At 33.8% G+C, this 23960-nt stretch overlaps 1 non-coding gene and 1 pseudogene across 1 annotated transcript; one reads left to right on the top strand and one right to left on the bottom strand.

Annotated features, from left to right (window-relative positions):
• Positions 1 to 1851: 1851 nt before the first annotated feature.
• On the top strand, positions 1852 to 1925 carry TRNAI-UAU (transfer RNA isoleucine (anticodon UAU)). The gene has a single exon. It is a non-coding gene; the product is annotated as a tRNA-Ile (tRNA).
• Positions 1926 to 2900: 975 nt separating this feature from the next.
• On the bottom strand, positions 2901 to 4134 carry LOC143536814 (transcription factor TCP3 pseudogene; annotated as a pseudogene).
• Between the last annotated feature and the right edge of the window lie 19826 nt (positions 4135 to 23960).

Below are 23960 nucleotides of genomic sequence, written 5' to 3'. Positions count from 1 at the left end.
TTTATATATAATATATTATTTATTAAATATAATTTTTATATTCGGGTATGACTTATTATTTACATTAATTTAACTTTATTCATTAATTGTATTAACTTTATTTATATATTAGGTGTCACAACGGAGCTTGATTTGTATCTACAAGAGAAAGTTTGGATAAAAGAAACTGAGATTGACCTTTTAGCTTGGTGGAAAACAAATGGTGTCAAGTACCCAAGGTTGCAAAAGATTGCTCGAGATATATTGGCGATTCCAATATCTACCGTTGCTTCCGAGTCCGCTTTTAGTACAAGTGGTAGATTGGTAAGTCCACATCGTAGCCGTCTTCATCCAAAAACGTTGGAAGCGTTAATGTGCGCCCAAAGTTGGTTGTTGAATGAAATCAAAGGTAAACAAACATTTTATTTTTTATTTTTAACTTAGCTACTATATAAACTTTTGACTTTTGTGATATGAATATAGCAACTTGTTCAGAAGAATCCGAGGCATATTGCCAAACTATTGAATATGATTGTGACGATGGTATTGAGGTAATACATATATATATGGTTTATCGTTTACATTTTAATATGGTTTAACATTGATTCTTATATAGTTTCCAATTAATATGTTAATGTTTGATTATCATAGCAATCCGGCGTGACAAGTGTTTGAATGGTTGAATGGGTGCGGTATGGACGTGTAAGAAGGATCAATCATGAAGTTAATTTCCGTTGTGATGGGAGAAATAAACATTTTTATGTATTAATAATGTCTTTTGTATGTGTAATGTGTTTGGATATTGAACTTTTTGTGTATTAATATTGTATTGTAATTTTGTATCATTTTCTTACAATCGGGTTTTAAACGGTGAACCCGACGGTTAAATGGGGATCCCCACGGGGAATTTAGCCCGTTTAAAAACCATTTATGCTAGACGGGTTCCCCGAATACCCGCGGTTTTCCCCGAATCCCCGATGGGGATTCCCCGTTTAGTCCCCGCGGGTTTTTAGACGGTTTTGGTAATGAGTTTTATAAACCGGGGCGGGTATGGGATTGGCATTCCCCGCCCCGAAACCGCCCCGTTGCCATCCCTACCCACTCTAACCCATTCTATGAGAAATAACCACCCATATCAGCCCACATTTTCTAATGGAAAAGACCAATATTGACCCAATTTTGAGATGATGGGTCAAGATTGTCCGGCCTAGATTCTAAAAAAACTATCCTGGTTGCAATTGGAAATTTTGATTTGTGGTCTTGATATTTATGTTGGATTTGGGGTATCTTAATTTGAGTTCTTGTTATAGATTCAGAGAAGAAGTGGATTGGTTCCCGTATGTTGTATCCCTTGAAGAGACGTGATGAATGTTTTGAGATATCTTAGTCTATGATCAAATTTAATCCAACTCAATTTATAGGGAGTTTAAACAAATTTATAATGAAATTGGAACTTGTCAAATTAATTAAAATTTAGTGGGACTAAATTTGAAATTATAATCTATTAAAATGATTTGAAATTAAACTAACTGAAATCTTTCAAAACAAATTGAATTTGTAATGTTTCATGTCAAAATAATACTACAATTGGGTGTCTGTGTCTCTACTACCGGTTTCCGTAACTAGAGAGGGAGGTCGTGGCCACTGGCTAGAGCGATGATGTGCAAGGATTGGGTTCGCGAATGCAAGGCGAGTAAGTGATCTGAGATTCCAATTCTTTTGTTTGAATTCCTTCACATGAATTATTAGTCGAGAAAATTTACACTTGTTAGTTATTAGTAGATCAAAAATATTTATATTACGTAGAATGAATGATCAAGTACGTGAAATCATAACTAACAAATGATCATAGTAGTGCTACTTATACATAAAAGTCCTGTAGCTCAGTTGGTTAGAGCGTTGGTTTTATGAGCCGAAGGTCGCGGGTTCGAGCCCCGCCGGGACTATAAATATTTTTTTCATTTTTTTTATTGGCGTTGCGTAATGTTTGTCTTGATTATTATTAAGAAACGGGTCACTTGATCCAATTGAAAGTGCGGCACACAACACGTGAACACTACAAGACTTCAACGACAAAGCGTTATCCAACATTTTAATATCGTTAAACCTAAGACCCTTGGTAATTGCTTCCTTGTTATGAGTCAAAATTGAACATTGGTTATAAAACTGGATGTTAATAGATTTCTAATTCATTCAGTTTACTATGGTTATAAAGAAACCATTGAAACTGTTCTTTCCATCACTCGAGCCGCATTTTGCTTTTAGGTATTGAATAAGTTTCTCTAAGATTCAATATCGACCAAAGGTTTCTATGGTCTAGGGAAACCGATTACTATGTCTCACTATGAACAATAATGTGTCGGATGTTGTCTATTCGATTCAACTAAATTTATTTTTCATCACCAAAGACTCTATTTACTAGAAGCATCTAAAGTGGGCATCACCACAATCCACCATGCTCGGGGTTTGCCTCTCTCACAGCCAAAAACAGCGCCAATAACACCGCCTTCCTCCCCTCACATAATCCGTTTTTGAGCGTTTATTAAGCCTCACACTGCCTTCCACTTGAGCCCAAAACCGCCCCCAAAACATGCAACGGGAACATCATCAACACAAATTACATACTCGGTTTGAGCGGAGTACTTAGAATATAAACCAAAACAATGCAATTAACATGGTCACATACATGGCCTAAAAATATTAAATCAACATAATGTAGAACAACACAAGAAAACTAAATCTTGAAAGTCTGAATGGATACAATTTTCAGAAAACTAAATCCATTGAATCTTCTCCCATCACCTCTTGCTTTGTAATTTGCATAATTACTGCCATTTTTAAAAAAATTAACATAAACATTCACTAAACATATATAAAACATGATGAAATTAACAAATAAACCAAATGAGTATTATTTTCATACCTATTCAAGAAAAGATCACCACAAATCAATGTCGGGAATCCGAGGACGCCGACGACGGCCTATCGCGCTCCTCTCCACCATGAATTCGTGCTGGAACCCGAAACCCCGAGAACCCACCCAAACCCGTACCCGGGTGGTGGAAAGCCAGAGTCGGGTGTTGATCAATCCCGAACGGTGGCATCGGGTCGATCCAAGCACGAATCGAAGGTGTGGCGGTACTACTGGACTGAAGGGGTTCCCTCCGAGAATTGTTGCTAAACAATTCATTGGTTATTGGTTGCGCAAACAACGGGTGCAAAAGCGGTGCAGGCGTACTAAACACAAAACCACCCGACTGGGGTTCGGGCCAACCCGACCCACCAAAATAAACATTACTATTATTATTATTAACTGATTGAAGTGAAAGCCTCAAATCCTGATGATATTGCATACCTGAAGACCCATTAATATTATTATTATTATTAATATTATTATTATTATCAGGATTTGAAGAACCACCGACCGGAAAGAAAGACTTAATAGTATCAGCAATGGAGTCCGAATCAAGCGATTGAGGCAAAAAGCTTGAATTCTGAGAACAACCCAGATGATTATGACCCATATTATCATCTGGGTCATGCTCAAACCGATCAATAATCAAACTTTCATTAGGGTTTGAAAAACCGGTGGATTTCCAGGCCGGAAGCTCAGCGAGTTTATTAATGGCGGTTTGGGCTTTATTAATTAACCAATCGACGGCTTTGCTGGGCCGGTCGTAGCCGAGCCGGTCTTGGACGTCGTAGAATTGAATAGCGGTGTGAGCCGACAGCCGTACACGGCGGTCACGTGGGCCTTTGGATGTGCAGACTTTGCTGTGGCGGTCTTTCCGGCCGGTTGACCGGATAATACGGCCGCCTTGGACTTCAACTATCTCACCGGAGTGTTTTGATCGGAATCTTGATGGACCGGACATTTTTTCCGGTCCGGTGGCTGCCGGACGAGCTAATGGACGGTGGTTGGGTCCATGAACAAGTATTGTTTCTTGTTGTGTGGAGTGGTTGCTTTGAGGATCCAGAATTAATAATGAAAGAATATAGAAATTTTTATAAAAAAAAAATTGTTTTTTTGAAATGAATAGTGGATTTTTAAGGCTATCCCATGTTGTGTAAAAAGGTTGTAAGAAACAAGATTCTTTAATGGTGGGAAAGTGAGATGGTAAAGAGGGAGAAGTAGTAGTAGCTTTGTGAGCAAGGGACGAGTTGATTTAAATATTTAGAAAACCTGAGAAGTGTTTTTGGCTAAATGTAACCCTATCCTTATACAAAGTTAATTTATGTATATGTGCATAGAACTTTACATACATGTATGTAATTAGAGCCGGGTAAAAGAATTGGTTTTAAACTGATTATTTAGAAAACCGGTTTGAAACATATTGAAATTGTAGATTCGGAACCGATTTTAATTTTCTTCACCAAAAACGGTTAATCGAACTGAAACCGACCAAAACTCGAACCGAAACCAATAATAACCTGGCCAGGAACCGGCTTCAACACAAACTGAAATCAATCATAAACTGGTTTGACTTTTATTGACTAAACCGAACAAACCAAACCGGATTTTGATTTTAAATCGGTTTATGCACCTCTAAATAGTGAATTGCGGTTTTCGTACCCGTGGTTTGTCCAAGTCTGCGGTTTAGTCCAATAGTTTTTAAATTTGTGATTTTCGTCCATGTGGTTTCATTGCACTTGCAATTCAACCAGACTCTACTAACCCCGTTATGTCTGCTCGTTAAACTCATCAGTGTGCCCCTCACATGAGGGGCAATTTTGTTCTTTTTCTCCCCAAATAAATCTCAATCCTAATTCACAAGCCCTCCTCACGTGAGGGGTTGATGTGTATTTGGAAGGGCACACTGATGAGTTTAACGATTAGACTTAATGGTGTTAGTGGGGTTGGATTTAATTGCAAGTGTAATGAAACCACAGGGACGAAAATTACAAATTTAAAACTATTAAACTAAAATCGTACATTTAAACAAACCAAAGGTATGAAAATGACAATTTACTCACCTCTAAATGTACCCTATGTAATGTTAAAAGAGCCTTGGAGAAATATTAAGGGAGGGAAAGGAAAGAAGAATATGTACTTTTGTGGGGTCCACAAGAGGATGCAGAGGCTTTTTTCGGTGTGAAATAGGTTGCTTGTGAAGTCATGTCTGAGCAAAGTACTATACAGTTCTATACAACTAGAATCCTACTTTTGAGTATATGGTTACAGTTTAACCATATTGTTACATCAACTTACATCCAAAATACCATCTAGTTTGTGAAGTGTTAACACAATCCAAGCCCTCAAAACAATTTCCTGTAGCCTAATCTGGTGTATCATAAGATTTTCCTAAACTATGACAATTCTTGTCGAACCCACTACTACTAGACTACATTCTACAACTTATAACATTATGATGTTTCTAATAACATTCTGCCGTGCTAGTTTGTGAGACATGTCTTAAGAAAAACACGTAGGGTATTGTGCTTGTTCTTACAAATGTGATACTGAGTTAAAGGTTTTTACAAATTTAAAGTAAAGAGAAATTTGAGGTGTTAGAAAATTACTATGAGTATTAAAGAAAAGTTAACAGTTACAAAAAGTTTTGTTAAAACTTAGCTGCAAACAATCCATTCCTTCAGTAGGGGGATACTTGTTCACATGCTTAACAAATCAAGTAGAATCTTCGAACTTAAAGAAAAATGGGACTGTCATCCATCTAAGGAGAAAACGGAGGCGCCTAGATATTCTATGACCTTTGGTCTTGTCGTGAGCTGGAGTCGAACCAGCACCTCTGGGAGCAAAATACAGGCCCAGCGAACTACCTTTCACTGAATGAAGACCGAGGAAAGAACTTCAAATTTATTTATCGTATATAAAGAAAGCTTGCTTTTTGGAGTGATCCTTCCCTCTAATCATAAGAAAAGAAAGGTTTTGCTTCGTCTTTGCTTGAGTAAAGAAAGCTTTCTACGGAGCCGGATAAAACAGTCAAATGAGAAAGCTTTAGTTCACGTTAGGCAATGGTTTGGTTTTGTTGATCTAATGGATGTCGAGAAAGGGTTAGTGAATGGAATTCTTGGATTTTCTGACTCGCCCCCGGCTACGTGTCCTTTGGACCCTTCGCCCGCCCGCCACCAGTGGAAGCAAGCACCTTGAAGGGAATTTCCATCGCGAAGGATTCAATCCAGCCACAGGTTCCCCTACGGCTACCTTGTTACGACTTCACCCCAGTCGAAGACCCCACCGTGGTATGCGCCAATAAGACCACCAAAAGCCTTTGTGGCACTAGTGGTACACAGAAGTCATGGGTGATCATTGGTCCGATGCTTCGGGCGAAACCTATTCCCAGGGTGTGACGGGCGGTGTGTACAGGGCCCGGGTACATATTCACCGCGGCATGCTGATCCGCGATTACTAGCGATTCCAACTTCATGTTCCCGAGTTGCAGAGAACAATCCGAACAAAAGAGGCTTGGTTAACTATTTCTCTTGTTTGTTTTTAGTGATGTAATTAATTGATATATAAATTTTATTAAAAATAATGACTAAAATAGTAAACAAAATATTTAAACCTTTCCTTTATATGCAACCTTTCATTGAATCATTATGACTTTATGAGTCTTTAATAGGTTGTCTCCTTTATTTGCATGTGCTAAAAAGACAGTAGTTATGTTTATGCTAGTGACAAGTCAAACATACTACTTTTCAAACTAGAGATGGATACATACTTGGCCATTTTTATTAGTTTGATCTTCAAAAGTCTAGGTATTTTGCAAAATTAATTATGGAGCTTTTTAATAAACTTTATTACCATTCATTTAAGAGATCATTAGATATATCATTTGACTTTCATGCCTCTACTAGCTACTTTTATTAATTTGGTTCATTTAACTCGTTTGAATAACGCACAACCTAAGTTTACCCGCAAATAAATAAACATGCCAAAATATCCACCATTAACTGATGCTTCGGTCAATCTTATTATGACCTAAGCAAAGAAAGCTAGTGTTGTTGCCCGAGCCCGAGCCCGACCCATGCTTAGCTCAATAGCTCGGTCAGGACAAAAGAATAAACAAGGTAAGAAAAAGATAAGGCATGTAAAAACAAAGATGCTAAGTTGCTGTGAAACCACAGATAAATACTGGTACAAGTAAAGCAAACAATGTACTTCAAGTCATCTTACACATACATCTTGTTTAGCATACAACTTCTATTGCTTATAGTACAAGTCACATTATAAAATATCTACCTTTGTTGACATGACATCCTTTTCACCTGAACACCATGTGGTGTATTATTATGATGATTATTTCTTCAAGTTGATTAAAAAAACAATTAGAACACTTTTCTTGAATTTTTCTGTCTGATTGTGGCCAACTGGTCTATCGTCTTCAATCTTTCTTTTTAAAATAATAATAATAATATTAGTTTTGTAAGGATTTTTTATTTTCTGTAGTTAAATAGCTTTCTTGACGTGATTAGGTTTGTCTTTAACTTAACTAAACAATATTAATCATAGTACTTATACATGTAATAGTTTTATTTTATTATTCTAAAAGGTCATAATTGTTCTTGTTGGACTAAATCCCTCACAATTTTTACTACAATAATGATTATGACTTGCTTAATATTATGAAACAAGATCCAAAAATCATTCATCTTTTCTTGATAATCGAAGATATATTAATTTAATTTTCCCACCTGTTTAACATAGCAACTCGAGTCATCAGTTCATTTAGAATAAGAAATATCATCATTGTCGTACTTAATAAATCTTACTAATAGTAAAACTATGGTAGAGTCTGAGTAAGGAAATATATAAAAAACTTTAATCTACCATATGAGAATAGAGATACTGCTTCTAGTAAGTCATATTTGTACATTATATGCTCACACTACAATCAGGGCGTACAAAATAAGTAATAACGAAGATACTTAAATTTATAACGTCAACTTGTTGAATATATATATTACAACGTTCAAACCCATTTATAACTCTTTTAAAATAGCCATCTATGACCCTTTTAATAATGTATACAACTCGATTGCAACCCGTCAACTTGTTTTAATAAACATGCTACATATTTTTGCTTGTGTTCAAATAATATTAATGTATTTGACATGAATAAATATATTAAGGTAACATTTGGTAAGCAAAAAATGACAAGTAAATTGAATGGATCGTTATGAGGAATGAAAATAGGAGTATTTGGTTGGTGAATTAAATAAAATCAACAATTACACATAAAATTTCATTCCACAAAAACCATTTCTTATCACCCCTACTTTTTTCAGTTCATTTCTCTTTCACCTTATTTTCTTGACACCACCATCTGACCACCACCTCCACCAGCATCACTTGACTGCCATAACCATCTTTGTCGTCAGCACCACCACCGACGCAGCCACCGCCATTGCCATTTTTTTTATATTGGTAAGTTTTCTTTATTTTAAGGTAAGGGTATTTTTTTTGAAACGGTGACTTTCTCTATAATGGGATACCACATCTCCTCCAAGAGGAGCCCCTCCACCCCACTCAGGCCAGACTATGTTTTCTTAATCGGATCCACGCTGGCGTCCGAGTTTGGCTTGGGCGTTCCGCGGGAAAATCCAATAGCCTCAACCTGCCCGAAGGCACGACGGTCAAGTTAACCAGGCCGAAATCTGGACACTATGATAAACCGGAAGGAATCAGGATTCGAACCTGGGTGCTCCGGGTCATCCATCACTTTCCGGATGAGAATGACCACCCCACTGGATTGGAAATCTCTTAAGGTAAGGGTATTTGGTCATTTGTACTTCATTCCCGGTTTATTTTTTATTTTTATTTTTTGTCAACCAAACAATATAAAGTAATGATTTATTTCATTCCGATAGATTAACTAAATAAGACAAAAAAGGGTAATAATTCATTTCATTCCCCCGTCCATTTCATTCACTCTTTAATCTATTACCACATACCAAACATACCTAATTATGTCTTGGTTCACCAATTCAACATGTTAACCCAACAACCGACACGATTGCTACCCTTAGGTATCGTCCCACTTGAAAAAAATATAGTTGATTATCATGCTACCAAACAATTATAAAAGTTCAAACTTTTGGTTTCAGTTTCTTTCCAATGGAAGAAAACTAGAAAACTAATTGAGCCTTTTAATCTATTGTGTTGTCTTCATCAACCTTCAAGCTATTGTCACCATCTTCATAGAAGACACTTTTTGTGTGTTCTAAAATAATTGATTTTAGTTTTAAATTGACAGAGATTTGCAGGGTTGGAGGGGACCATAAGTCAGAAAGAAGTACCAAAAGCTGTTATTTATTGAGAAACCTTACAAACTCCACTATTTATTTGATTAGTTTGTTGTACCATTAAGCACCACTCACAATGCAGAACCATCTATATTTTGCATTGAAGATATCATGAATAAAGTTCTTACTAAGAAATAATTAGCTAGATTTTTACTCTTCTCTAGCACATGGGTTTTTTACAAACATAAACTAGCCTAGACAACAATTATTATATATTAATTTATGATCAAAATAACAAATGCCATGTATTGTGTTATATATAAATAATATAACTACAAATATATACAAATATTTAAAAATGTATACTAATAAAATAATTATTATTAAATAATAAACAAGTCAAGCCTGAGCAAAACCCGAGCTTCAATGACTACTCATGTGTCTAGCTTAAGCTTTAGAATAATCGTGAAATGAATAGAGCCCTAGGCCTTTTAAGTTAAATGAGTCATGATCATACCTAGACAAGCTAATACTCAACAAAGCTCGACTCATATACACCCATAAGAACAAAACGTGATAGAGTTAAAGGCAAGAGCCAAGGAAGTCAAGAACAACTAGGCTATAACATAGTGCACAAATCGGGTTTTTTCAATACCCTCCAGGTATGGAACCGGTTATTGGTTTGAAAAACCATACCAGGTGAACTTGGTTCCGGGTAGGGTATGGAACCGGGTACCCTATACCCAAGTATAAAAAAAGCCCTCCTTTTGGGTACAAGTATAGATTGGGGTTTTTATGGGGCGGAACTTTTTTTAGGTATTTTTCCGGTATAGATTAGGTATTGGAAGAATCTGGTTTCAGGTATTGGAAAAACCCGGTTCCAGTTTTTGGTATTATCGGGTACAGATTGGGTCCAATTCCGGTTACGGGTTTTGGTACTAAAACACATACCCTATGCTTACCCTACGGATAGGTTCAGGTCCGGGTATTAGAAAACCGGTTCTAAGGTTCTAAAAAACCCGGTTCCGGGTATTTTAACTGGATATGTTTCCAGGTTCAGGTTTTTTATGCATATCTAGCCTATAATATCGAGTCGCCATGACAAGACCCAATGTTCATTGTGCACGCCAGGCCAAGATAATACAATATTGGGTCCTTGCCTCCTTGGGTTCAATATATACGTTCGTAACCCAAATAAGCCTAAAGCCACAAACTACTAGGCCTTAGAAATAAGTTGGGCTAAGAACAACTCAAGGCTGCAGTTTTGTAAATCATTATTGGGCCGAAACTGTAGGAGTTGGAAGCCTGGAAGTGGAGTAAAAAACAGTGCAGTTTCGAAATGATACCAAAAACAAAAATAGGTATATTGGTTTTTATTAATCATAACTGTCATTATTTGATCAGTGTCGGTTTCAACTAACGAATTGGCTGATCACGATCCCACCTTTTAATGTATTTGTTCCCAACGGTCCGCGGCTAACAGATGCTTAACGTCGTTACTTGCAAGTTGTCGGAAAAACGTTTTATTGTCGAAAAAGTCACATTTTTTGCTGGAATTACCAACCTTATGTCCTGAACACCGCCAGCACCATCAAATGACTCACCATCACAACTTGAGTACCACTAATCGATTCCGACGATGGTTCTAGGATTCCAGCGACCTCAATAACTTGAGTTTTTACTAGAAAAATGTTTCTAAAGGTCCGACCCAAGGTTCCAAAGATGTTTGGGACGAAAATGTTGAGTTTTCCGGAAAAAAAAATGTGAGTTTTCTGGCAAAAAACGTTTTCCAGCGTCCTGCAACTAACGATGTTAGGATTCTGTTAGTCGCGAACTGTTGGGAACAAATACGTTAAATGATGAGACCGTCAGCAGCCAATTCATTAATTGGGACCGACAACAACCAAAAGATGATAGTTGAGATTAATAAAAACAATACACCCCATATATAAACCCAAAAAATGAATTCGTCAACGTCCACGCATTCAGTCGGTATCGGTTAACTTCGTTATGGTACTGGATCTATAGCAAACAGTAAATCATATAAAATATAAAACCAAATTAAAAAATTTTAAAAATATAAAAAAATAGACAAATAAAGAAATCAATAAATTTAAAAATAAAAACAAATAAGCAAATCTAAAAAGAAATTTTTACACCAAACCATGCATTTTTATTAGACTGTGGGTAATGGGGCGCGGAGGGGGGGGGGGGATCCAGGTGGCTGCAAACGTGGCTCGCGCACACCATTACCATTTACCACCCTTGCGTGAGCGACTGCGCGGTTGGCCGGGGCGAGCCGGACCACGGGGCGCAAGAATGAGGATGTAGAGAGAGAAAGTGAGATTGGGTTTTTGAGAGAGAGAGAGAGAGAGTGTGTGTATGTTTTTGGATCGGTGGTGGTGTGATCGGTGAAGGTGAAGAAGAAGATCGGTGTTGGTGGTGGTGGTCTGATCGGTGGTCCGGTGAGAGATGACGGCGGTGGTCTGGTGATCGGTGAAGGTGAAGAAGAAGATCGGTGTGGTGGTGTGATCGATGGTCCGGCGGCGGTGGTCCGGGAAGGTGAAGAAGAAGATCGCCTGGTGGAGTTTTCTGTGAAGAAGAATATTAAATTTAATATCAATATTAAAATTAATATTTAAAATAAATAAATAACTGGATCAAGCCCTGGATCACCTGACCACTACACCCTTCGGGGTTTGGTTGAGGGGCTTGATCCAGTGTCATGTTATCGCCTACGTGTCGGGTTTTGCTTGGCTCACCTGGGGCTCAACCAAGCCCCATTACCCTTAGCCTTGTCTTATATATAATAAGTCAAATGTTTTGAAAAAGAGAATGAATACATATAACAGTAGGTCCGGTTTAAACCACTAGAGTATATATCATTTTTTGTTTATTCTCTAATAAACTATATAGTGGGTAGCACTAGTAAGTCATCAAGGACTGGTTTGTGTGATGCTTTGTTTAATAATTACTTGGAAATAGGTTAGATAAAAGTTGATAATGTGGCTAAATGTGGCATGATTAACCATTTTGTGCTCATGGATAGTGCTAAAGTCATGACGGTTGACATTGTCTTGTTATTTAATAAAACATACTAATCATTTGTTTAAGAAATACAAGAGTAAAAGTTTCACTTTAGAAAAAAGTCAACCTCATTGTGCACATTATAACTTACAAGTGGACTCTATGCGTTATACTTAAAACAATGTTTACAACTTTTAATCCAAGTGCATATATATTCTTCTATCTTTAATTCAGTGACAAGGCAAAAGTGATTCATGCGGGGTCAAAAAGTGGTTCATGCAATCATCCTATCTACGTTATCGTGCTCGTGGAAGGCGATAAACAACCTTGTGTTTAATCAGTTGTTGCCATCTCTTATCCGGATTGGTGAAGATATTAAGATTCTTGTGCATCTGTGGGTTAGGAACTGGGTTAAATTGTCCACAGGGTGGGACGACCGGAGATTTTTCAATCTTAGTTGTCTAGGTGGCTAAGTTCCCGGGTGTAGTACCTTGATTTTCGTTTTGGTGATTCTTGTATGTACTTGCTATACTAGTAAGGGTGGCTAGGTTTTCAATCCCCAAGGCACTTGCATGTTTATATATTTGTTTTGTTGGTCATTCAAAAATAGAATCATGGAGAGGCCAGATACAAACAAAAAATAGTAGAACACGCCCTTGAAATAAAACTAGATAATATAATCGGAATGAATAAAGTAGTAGTACATATACTATATCGAATTTAATTTTGACTGGAAGCAGCAAATCTTGAAAAATCGTAGTTGCCATAATACAAATGGAATTCAACAGCTAAATAAACTTGACAATCAATAGGATTCAAGATTCATAAGTTTTAAATTAATTCAAGGTAGCGAAACGACGAAACCCACTTAACAACATGGCCCAAGCCCCCATTAGCGGGGTCTCACGGGCAAAAATGATCTTCAAAACTAGTTAAAGTAACAACTTTATTACACAGTAACAAAAATGGTCTTTAGAGTTAACTTTGTTCTAAAGTACCAAAAATATTCTTCAAAACTACTTAGTTATTCAGTATCAAAGTTGGTATTTAGTATTAAACGTTTTTTTTTATCAGAACCAATCTTGCTTTTCATTTATAAAATTTCTTCTTTTTTTTGAACAACCAAATTTTTTTCACCTTTCATTCATGTCAAGTGAGATTAAAACCCATAACAATATGGTTGTAAGGCATATACATTTACCACTAGACCAAACTAGTGTTTATACGTACAAAATTGTTTATTAGAACCAATTTTGGTCTTAAGTCCAAAATTGTTGATTGGAACCAACTTTATTCTTCAAGACAAAGTTGTTGATTAGCAATAACTATAGTATCAAAACAAATGAAACCGCAACGTTTATGACAGTCATAACCACTAATTGCCATGACGTTTCATGAAGGGTACGATGGTTCATTGCACCGGTTAAACTCCTATATAAACGAATCATTTGGTGTGATTTTATGAATCAAATTTTACAAATTAGAGAACATCTTGTTTTATTGAAACTTTTTGTCTTATCTGATTATTGATTTTGTGTTAGGCTAAGTCATTCATAAAGATATCTAGTCAAATACAAAATCCAAAAAACAGTACGTACATTAAATTGTGTTAGTGTGACCATATATAATAGGCCAAATGGGCATTTTTACTAGGATTCAGGTGATAGTATAATTCCTCAAGAGTACTACATTTTCCCTTATTGTTTATATAAATAAATGCATAATGTATATGTGCTTTCTAGTTCACCCAAACTCTAAAATCTTTTACCAACTTTGTTAGGTTATAAATGATTGTGGTGTTATCAATTTAGATCCCTAGTGGAATTCTTTCTCTCTATTGTATCCATTACATGTTATCTGGTGGAACACTTTTTAGACTATAAATAACCAATATTGTTTATCTAACAACTGCACTATATATCACACTAATTAAACAATGTCTTTCTTCTACCTTTTCATCCATTGAACTTCGAAATAAACAAATAAATAAATGTAGGGATGGGGAGAAAAGACATGCCCCTTGGAGAAAGTCAAATTTTGCAAGAAATCATAAAAAAACCGAAATCCGAACCGAAACCATAATCGAAACCCAAATAAACCGATCCGAATTCTTATTCGGATATTCGGATCGGATCAATCCAAATAAGTAATTCGGATTCGGATCGGATCCGGATACAAAATTTTATAAAATTCGGATTGTTCGGATTATTCGGATATCCGTTTAATCCGAATAAAAAACATGTTTTAGTGGTATTTTTTCCGGTTTGGCATATTTATTAGATTATTATTTGAAGTTTAAACTTTAAATTTGTTTTAAGAGTAATTCGCATTTTCCGGTTTGTATGTTTATTGTGATTTTAAACTATTAAATGTTAGGAACAAAAAATATAAGAAAAATTTTTAGGTTTATTTCGGATAATTTCGGATTATTTGGATATTATCCGAATCCGATCCGAATTGAATTCGGATAGATTCGGATCGGATAGGAATATCCTAATTCGGATCGGATCGGATTTTGGATAGGGTCCAAAAATTTTCATATCCGAATAACCCGAATTGAATAACCCGAATAATCCGGTATCTGATCGATGAACACCCCTATACACCCCATAAATATAATTGTTAGCTATATTAGGAATAAATCATAGTGAATATATTATGCCTTAATTATAGGCTATGTATTTTGTAACTGATTTTATTACCTTGTATAGCTGACTCATATTGTATTATTTATACATACTATTAAAGTAAGGAGCAATTTTCACATGTCACCATTCTAGGGTGTCCACATAGGATGCCACCTCAACTCCATGTCACTCATTTCCTTTTTTAAGCATGCCAACTCAGCAATTAAACTATATTTAACCCATTAACCCATTTAAGCTTATTTTCTCGCGGGTCTTGGATATCCATTCAACCACTAACCTATATTTAAACCATTACATTTCTTAATTTTTTACCATAATTCAAATTTTCTCTCTTTCACCTATTAATATATTCCGGCGAATATCATTCAACATTTGTATCAATTTTCCGGTAAGTTTGTATTTTATAATAAACTTCCTACTGTTTATCTATTTTTCCGGCAACTTTTTTTTCCGTTTATTGTTTCTGCTAAGTTTTTTATGTTTATTCTCATTGTTAACTGATTTTATTAAAATCAGTTTAGGTTGTAAATCATAAACGGCCATGAATGTGATATGTGGATGTTTTACGTTTTTCCGGTAAGTATTTCCGGCAAGATTTTCCGTTAAATTTTTCCGGCTATGTTTTATACCTATAACAATGGTTATTTTACATTATTTCAAGTTATATACCAGTTTAATTTGCTGAGGATTTCATTTTAGTTTGTTAATCAAAATCTTATATTCCATTGTTACGTTTTCCCGGTAAGTTTTTTCGGTAACATTTTCCGTATATCAATATTAATATTCTTTTTTATTATTTCAGGTAATATTTTCCGGTGAGTGTCACAACTTATACAATCTTTTTTCCGGTAACATCTTTAAATTTCGTTTTTCCGTTAACACCTTTAAAAATTTCCTATTATTAGTTATAATTAAAATAATCCATAATATCAATATTAATATTCTTTTTTATTATTTTAGGTAATTGCCGACTCATATAATTTAATTTCACGGAATGATTATAAGTTTATAGTATGTATAGATTTTAATTTTAATGTTGATGTATATTTTATTTTGTTAATTTGTTAATATTCATGTATATTCATCTTATTGTAGTTACAAAAAATAAAATACCATTGTATATCGAAGATCCGAGATAAGTTTGATCTATATTTTTTTTCCAGCGTGTTGTAATTTCGATATGAATTATCTAATTAATACCATTTATTTTGTTTGACTTTCCTTATTGTTTTAAATAACTTCATTAACATAAATATTGTAATTTAATTATCCCATTAAAACATTTTATATTCTTTGACTTGCCTTAATTTATAAACAACCTGATTTTAAAGTTAATTTGAATTATTTCAAATTAATTATTTTATAGTCAACGTGAATATTAATTAATTATTTTTATAATAACAATAAATTAATTAAAATGTTTTATTGTTAGTTCAAATATTATATGAATTATCTTATTAATACAATTTATTTTGTTTGACTTTCCTTATTGTTTTAAATAACTTCATTAACATAAATATTGTAATTTAATTATCCCATTAAAACATTTAATATTCTTTGACTTGCCTTAATTTATAAACAAACCGATTTTAAAGTATATTTGAATTATTTCAAATTAATTATTTTATAGTCAACGTGAATATTAATTAATTATTTTTATAATAACAATAAATTAATTAAAATGTTATATTGTTAGTTCAAATATTAAAGTTTAAATGTTAATATTAAAGAATAATTAAATAAGGAAATATGTAACTCATTATACGAATTAAGGTAATTCATTTGAATATTAAATTTAAATACATTGAATTAATTACTTATTGGTAATTAAGGTAATCCATATATTTTGAATAATAAATTTAAATTCGTTTGAATTAAGGTAATCCATATATTTTTTGTATATAACCATACTTCTTGGTACAAATTACAAATTAATTACTTTATAGTCAAAGTGGATATTAATTAATTATTTTTATAATAACAATAAATTTTTTTGGTATATAATCATACTTCGGGGTACAAATTACCAATTAAAAGTTGATTAATTTATACAACGTTAATATTAATTAATTATTTTTATTATAACAATAATTTTTTTGGTATATAATCATACTTCGTGGTACAAATTATAAATTACAAATTTTTTGTTACAAATGTTATACCGTTACTTCAAATATTAATTTTAAAGCGTTATTATTAAAGTAAATAAGTAAATTTAGATAAGTCGTTTGAAAATAAGTAAATATATAAATATTTAGTCGAATTATGGTAAGTTGTTTGAAAATATTAAACTTAATTCGAAAAATAAGTATCCATATATTTTTGGTATATGTTGACTAAAATAATTAAAAACTATTATTCTTATATTTATTTTTGGTATAAGTTAATTTGAAAATTTTTATCATAAATTTAGATAATAATAAATATATCAAAAATTACTTAAAAAATATTAATATTAATATTAACGAAAGGTTTCACTTGTCGAGTCCCATTAACACATTTTGTATACTTTGACTTTCCATAATTTATAAACAAACCGATTTTAAAGTCAACGTGAAAATCTTAATTTGGTATTCGAAAATTTAAAATTAAACGAGATTGAAGAGTGTTAATTTGGTATTTGAAAATTTTCCTATTTTCAAATTAAACTTAATTTGAATGTTTTTTGACCATCAAGTAAATAAGTTAATTTTGTATATTTTTGATACAAGTTAATTTGAAAACAAGTATCCATATTTTACTTAATAGGAAACTATATGATTTGTATTTATATGTCACACCCCGACTAGGTAGTTGCGGAAGCGTAATACGGGAATGTAACAGATAACACTGGTATCAACCACATTGTTTATAAAGAAATTCAACAAACTAATTTACATCATATTACATTGGTAGGTACTAAGTTTACAAACTAGATGAAAATCACATAACCAGTTCACGGGCTTCTTATTCATTACTACGTATTTGCATCTATTCACAGCTATTCAACTTTTCTTCTAACACCAAGCACGTAAGCAAATCATTCCAACTTCGGCTTACCTGAAAAGCATGTTAAAACGGGTCAACTACGTCTAGTTGGTAAGTTTCAAGTTTCACGAGTATCAACGAAATCAGTATACGAGTTCGTAAATTTTACAGTGTGTATGTATACATGTATGTGTATGATGTATTATACTAAGCCACAAGTGAACCCAAGACAGCTCGCACTGCATGGCCACCCTTGCCCATGTACTCCCGTTGGCATTTAACATTCACTTTGCCCCAAGTATGTACTATGTCTAACACCACATAGCAGAATGTAATAAGTATAAATGACAATGTGCAACTGCGTAAACAAGTATATCCGGCATACCCCACCGGCGCCTTCAGTTGGGTTTGTCAAACCGATAGTACTATCACCGGCACGAAGTTAATCACTTGTGTTTGTGGGGACTTTCAAGTGTTAGTACTTAGATAATTTACATCATCACACGTTTTCAAGTATATAAGTATATGCAAACATGTTTTCCACCCCAAAGTTCGTAAAACAGTTTAGAAAGTGGGGCACCTTATTGTAGTTCGAGCAGGTAATATACGTCAATAAGTGTTATGCCTCGATTATAACTCGTATCCTATAATCGGTATCGTACTGTTAATACTAGTACAGTGTTTAAACTAAATTGGGCTGTATAACTAGTATGGTTATAGCTGTTAGGCCCAAAACATGACCATAGTCTTAAATTGTGACGTTGTATACTGTGAAATACTTAAAATCAGATTTGGCTCAGTTTCACCGTTTTCCGAGCCTAGCCAAGTTGATCGTTTACGCGTTTCGGGAATATGTAAGATCATAAAAATTTAAGTAAACATATTGATTGATAAAATGATTTAATTTATAAAAGAATTTTAAGGTTTCGGTATCTGGATTGATCGCAAGGTTCGTTTCCGTTTTCACACGGGTTTGATTATACAAGAGGTGTACAATCTACCCGAATTGTCCGGAATTCTCGCAAAAAATTCGTTTTTATCAATTTCATCCAAAAATACAATATTTGACCACTTTTTATATTTTGACGTACCAGTCAGTCCGTTAAACATCAAACTGCCGGTTTCGTTAAAACAATAATAATTTAAATCTTTGATTAATCATAACTAAATATGTACTTATATATAAATTATGTAAATTTTTGTAAAAATACATTAAAATATGGAGAATTTTATAAAAATATTTACAGAAATTTTATGATTAATTATTTATTTATAAAAATTCATTTAATAGGTTATAATCGTGTAATAAATGGCCCGTTTATATCAAACGACCTCCGAAAAATCCAAAAATTTTTATAAATGGCTTAAATGTTATTACATAGCCCCTTCAAAATCTCCAGAACCTAAATCTTTTGACAAAATGCCTTTTTGTGCGTTTTTCGGCTGTTAAAATTCGGTTAAATCATAATTGCACAAACCATACTTAGGCATTTCCAATGATCCCAAAACTTTACCAGTGATCTTACCATCACATATTAATCTCCAAAACCAAATTTCATAATTTTTCAATATGTTTAGCTATTTTTCCCAAATAAACGCTCATAAACGGAAATGAAGTCACCAAATATTATCCGTTTATCGAAAAATTACCAAATTTGAATAGGGACTCATTTATATGATCCCTAATGTCTCTGAAAATTTTCACAAGATAAAAAAAAGCAAGTCACAACCTAATACTAAACAGCCCTTAAACTAGTGTTACGGGTTTACCTTGTCGGTTTTCGATGAGTTTTGCTAGCTTAAACGACTTTCTGGGTCTCGGGTTGCAAACTCAGTGTATCTACATATCATATAACATCAAACCAAGCATAAATCATCCATTTAACAGCCATTTTAACTAGGGTTTCGGTTTTGGTATCAAACCGAACTTTCAAACCGTAAAAACGTTGTATCCATGTTCTAATCCGTGTTTTTGACCAAAAATCAATATGTTTATGCTTTGTAGACATGTTTAACATCAAAACATGATTTTACTTGATTTTTATGGTTTTTGGATGGTTAAACATGTTTAATACTAATCAAGAACTAATTTTCTATGTTTAAATCTTACTAAACAAGCTTGAAATCTTCATGAATTTAATGTTTACCTTTAGGGTTTTGGACAAGAAATGAAGATGATCACCTGGATATTGAGTTGGTTGGTTTTTGGAATGAGAAAATATCTTTTTCCTTAGCTTATTTAACAAGCTAATCAAAAGGGGTTCCCCCCCAAGTTGCGACCGGAAACATTAAGGGCCCATTGGGCCTCCTATTTGGCCCAATGGTTCCTCGGTATTCGTGTCATACGCAAACGTCGGTCCAAAATTTAGTTCGGGTTTGGTTTTTCGCAAGAAAACTAGTTCGAGTGCGAAAACCAGCGCGAAAACGAGTGTTTTTCAGCTTCTTTTTGTAAAATAAGAAAAATGTACTGACTCGTTGTAAAAATCCAATATATTTTCACGGATTACCTAGAACATGTCATATAAGTGTTTTATAAATCTTTTTCGGCTTAACGGATTCTACAATGCTTGTTTTAATGTTAACGATTGTGTTTAAACTTATAGCGTATCAATAAACGAAACATTTTTCGTTTAAAGAGTTTTAAACGTACTGGGCCTAAATATCAATATGTTAACCTCTACAATATATCTACAACTTGTATATGACCCCTCAGTATATATATACGGGTCATAATTAGTTTCGTTCGGTTACTCGTTTAAGCACTACGAATTAACCGATTTATCGTTTACTTGTTACGTAGTGAATATAGTATACCTCGTTTTGTCACGAATGTCACATTATATTACAATTTTACAATTACAATATATTATAATTTACGGATTTATTTATCATTTCTACTTATATTATAGTTTACATAAATGAGTTATTAATTTATACTACATAAATTTGAATTATTTGATATACTTTGACTTTCCTTAATTATAGTCTTAACACATTTGATATACTTTGACTTTCTTAATTTATAAACAAACCTATTTGAAAGTTAATTTGAATTAGTAATGTTAGCGTTCATACTATTATAAATAAACCTATTTTAGTATCTTATAGAATTACAAGTTAGGTTCATACTATTATAAATTCAAATTTACTTTTAAATATTTCTAAAGTATTACTTCCTAAAAGAAATTCACGAAACAGATTAAGGTTTCAGCATCAATTATTCTATTTATATATAAGTAAAAGTTTGTTATCATTTATATTTATATTATATTTTACATAAATAAGTAAAATATTAAATAAGATAATATAGTTTGATATTCACCAGTTATGCAAAACCGAATATTAATGAATTTAACCATTTCATAATTGAGGCTGATAAACTTTTAAATTTGTGTAATACTATCCATAATTATAAACCATTTAATAATTTATCAAAATTCATTACTTAATTAAAAAGGATTTTTTTTAATAAGCATTTCTAAATATTTAAAGTTATTATGATTTTAATATCACCTTCAACTAAACCTATTAATATATTTATTCCTAAATTTCAAAAACAATATATATATATATATATATATATATATATATATATAAATAACCGAATATAAAAATCCGATTTTTACTATTTATATGAAATTTACAAAAATATATGTAAGGCCTCGTTACCGGTAGCCCTACTTTCGTGTTGAATTTACTCATAAACGCAGTTCTAAATATCAGAGTTAATTAAAACATTCGCGGAACATTAAAAACATTCAAACCATACATTCCATAACCATAATTCTTGTCTTATCGAGCATTCATAGTCATTAAAAACAAAACATAGTCTTTTAAAATAAAACATCATAGCAAAATCTTCAGATGTCAGCTTCGTCCAACTCTGCCATGTGTCCTCCTCAAGCTACATGCCTCATTCTACTCATCTGCGTGCATACTAAAAGTCAGCTACGCTGAGTGAGTTCTAGTTAATCACATAATCATACAATACCTTCTTACATTTCATACTTAACCTCTTAGCTTTCTTTCATACACCCATAAGTGCATATACTTTCATTCTTACCTTCATACTTTCTTTACATACATAATCATACGTTTTAAAGAGCCTTTCGCCCTATAACCTCACAGATATTATAAGGATCTGGTCCCTAACATCACATATATTATAAGGGTCTGGTCCCTAACATCACAGATATTATTAGGGTCTGGTCCCTAACATCACAGATATTATAAGGGTCTGGTCCCTAACATCACAGATATTATAAGGGTCTGGTCCCTAACATCACAGATATTATTAGGGTCTGGTCCCTTTGTTTCATGCTACTGTACCATACCTGCTCTTACACCAGTACGTGCAATCTCCGAAGAGCGTTCACGCACCATCAACATAACATACATACATTATGCATACGTCATATATTCATACATACATCAAATCTTGCATCATACGTATCAATCATATCTTTAACTACCACCTAACGGTACATGCAATATCCGAAGATCGTTCACGCACCGTCAAGCAATCATCATACATAAATCATACGAGGCATACACTTACCACTTAAGGTAAGTGTCACACCCTCAAAATCCACTAACGGAGTTTTACCGTCAGAGGGTGTGAACTGGCAGGATCGGAATCATTAGTTATAATCAAACCAAAGAAAAACGTTTAAATGTAAATAAGTGCGGAAGCGTAAAACCTTAATTCAAAAGTTGCGTCACGCAGGACGACTTAAAACCAAATGTAACTGTTAAAATTAAGTTTGCAGAATAAAGATGTTTTCAATTAATGCATGCTCCTAAACCGCGCGCCCGCCTCGGCTACCTGAGAATAACATACTAAAAGTGTCAACACAAGGTTGGTGAGTTCACAAGTTAAATAAGATAAATCGTTTAGCGTTTGGCGTAACCTCGTTACGGCGTTTCAGTGTTGCGTAACCTCGTTACGACGTTTAAGTGTTGCGTAACCTCGTTACGACGTTTAAGTGTTGCGTAACCTCGTTACGACGTTTAAGTGTTGTGTAACCACGTTACAACGTTTAAGTGTTGCATTACCAGATAGTGTTATGTCAAATTATATATCGATAGGTAGCTAATCTATACAACAAGTATCGCTAAGTGGTTCGCGACCGAAGCTGACTGTTTATCAAGTGCCCGTCACCAGGTCAATCCAGACCATGGTAAGTGTTAGCCAAAATTACACCCACTCAACCTCCAGTTGAGCTTAGCGTCGGGTGGGGTTTGTCAAACCCAGTAGTACTACTCAACAGTGACTCGCTATTCCAAATATTAACCGGTCCGATGTGTGGGACTTCAAATGTTACGTTTGCCGCTTAGCCTTTACAAGTGATATATAATTTATAACAAAATCTTAAATATGCGTTTATCTCAGAAAATATGTTTATCGGAGTATGTTATCTCCCCCAAGTGAAAAACGTTTGAAAACAGTTCAAAGAGCGGGGTAAGTGAAACTCACTGTTTGCGAAGAATATCCCGATCTAGATCACCAAGTGATGCGCGTCGTAGAAACTCTCTAGCGTTCTAAATAACAAAGAGATTTTCTAAGTATCGGTACGTTTAACGAGTCTCTAGACTCGGCACATAATACCTATGCACGTAACAGATTTCGTGTTTCGTTTGTGAATTGTGTGTGACTTAAACAAGTACAATTGTGATACGATACATGAGTGAGCAATTACTTTCGTGTCACGTACTAATAACATACTTTACTAGCAATTATTCCCGTAAGGGCATTTTGGTCAACAAACAAAGATTAACTAACCATTATTCCCCATAAGGGCAATTTGGTCAATTCATGGCAATCAACTAACAACTATTCCCCGCAAGGGTATTTTGGTCAAAATACAACAATTATACAAAAACTATCATATTTCATGCATTCCTACACAACTCAGCAGCTAGTTTCGTTATGACAGGATTTCTACTTGAAAGATTGCACTAGTTCACCGATCATAACGTCTCAATTAATTCACCAAAAATCACCACAGAAGCATACATATCTTAGGTTTCCAGAACATATTTTATCTTATTTTTATTCCACATATTTTTCTTATAATGACCAAAACATTACAGCAAACTCATACCAGTCAGATTCATGCGCAACAGAATGTTATT

The sequence above is a fragment of the Bidens hawaiensis genome, unplaced genomic scaffold, assembly GCF_021521415.1.
Source record: "Bidens hawaiensis isolate Kalapana, Puna unplaced genomic scaffold, B.hawaiensis_p1.1 tig00000780_1, whole genome shotgun sequence".
NCBI lineage: Eukaryota > Viridiplantae > Streptophyta > Magnoliopsida > Asterales > Asteraceae > Bidens > Bidens hawaiensis.
The sequence above is the reverse complement of the archived record's forward strand: the minus strand, read 5'-3'. Positions and strand labels throughout refer to the sequence as shown.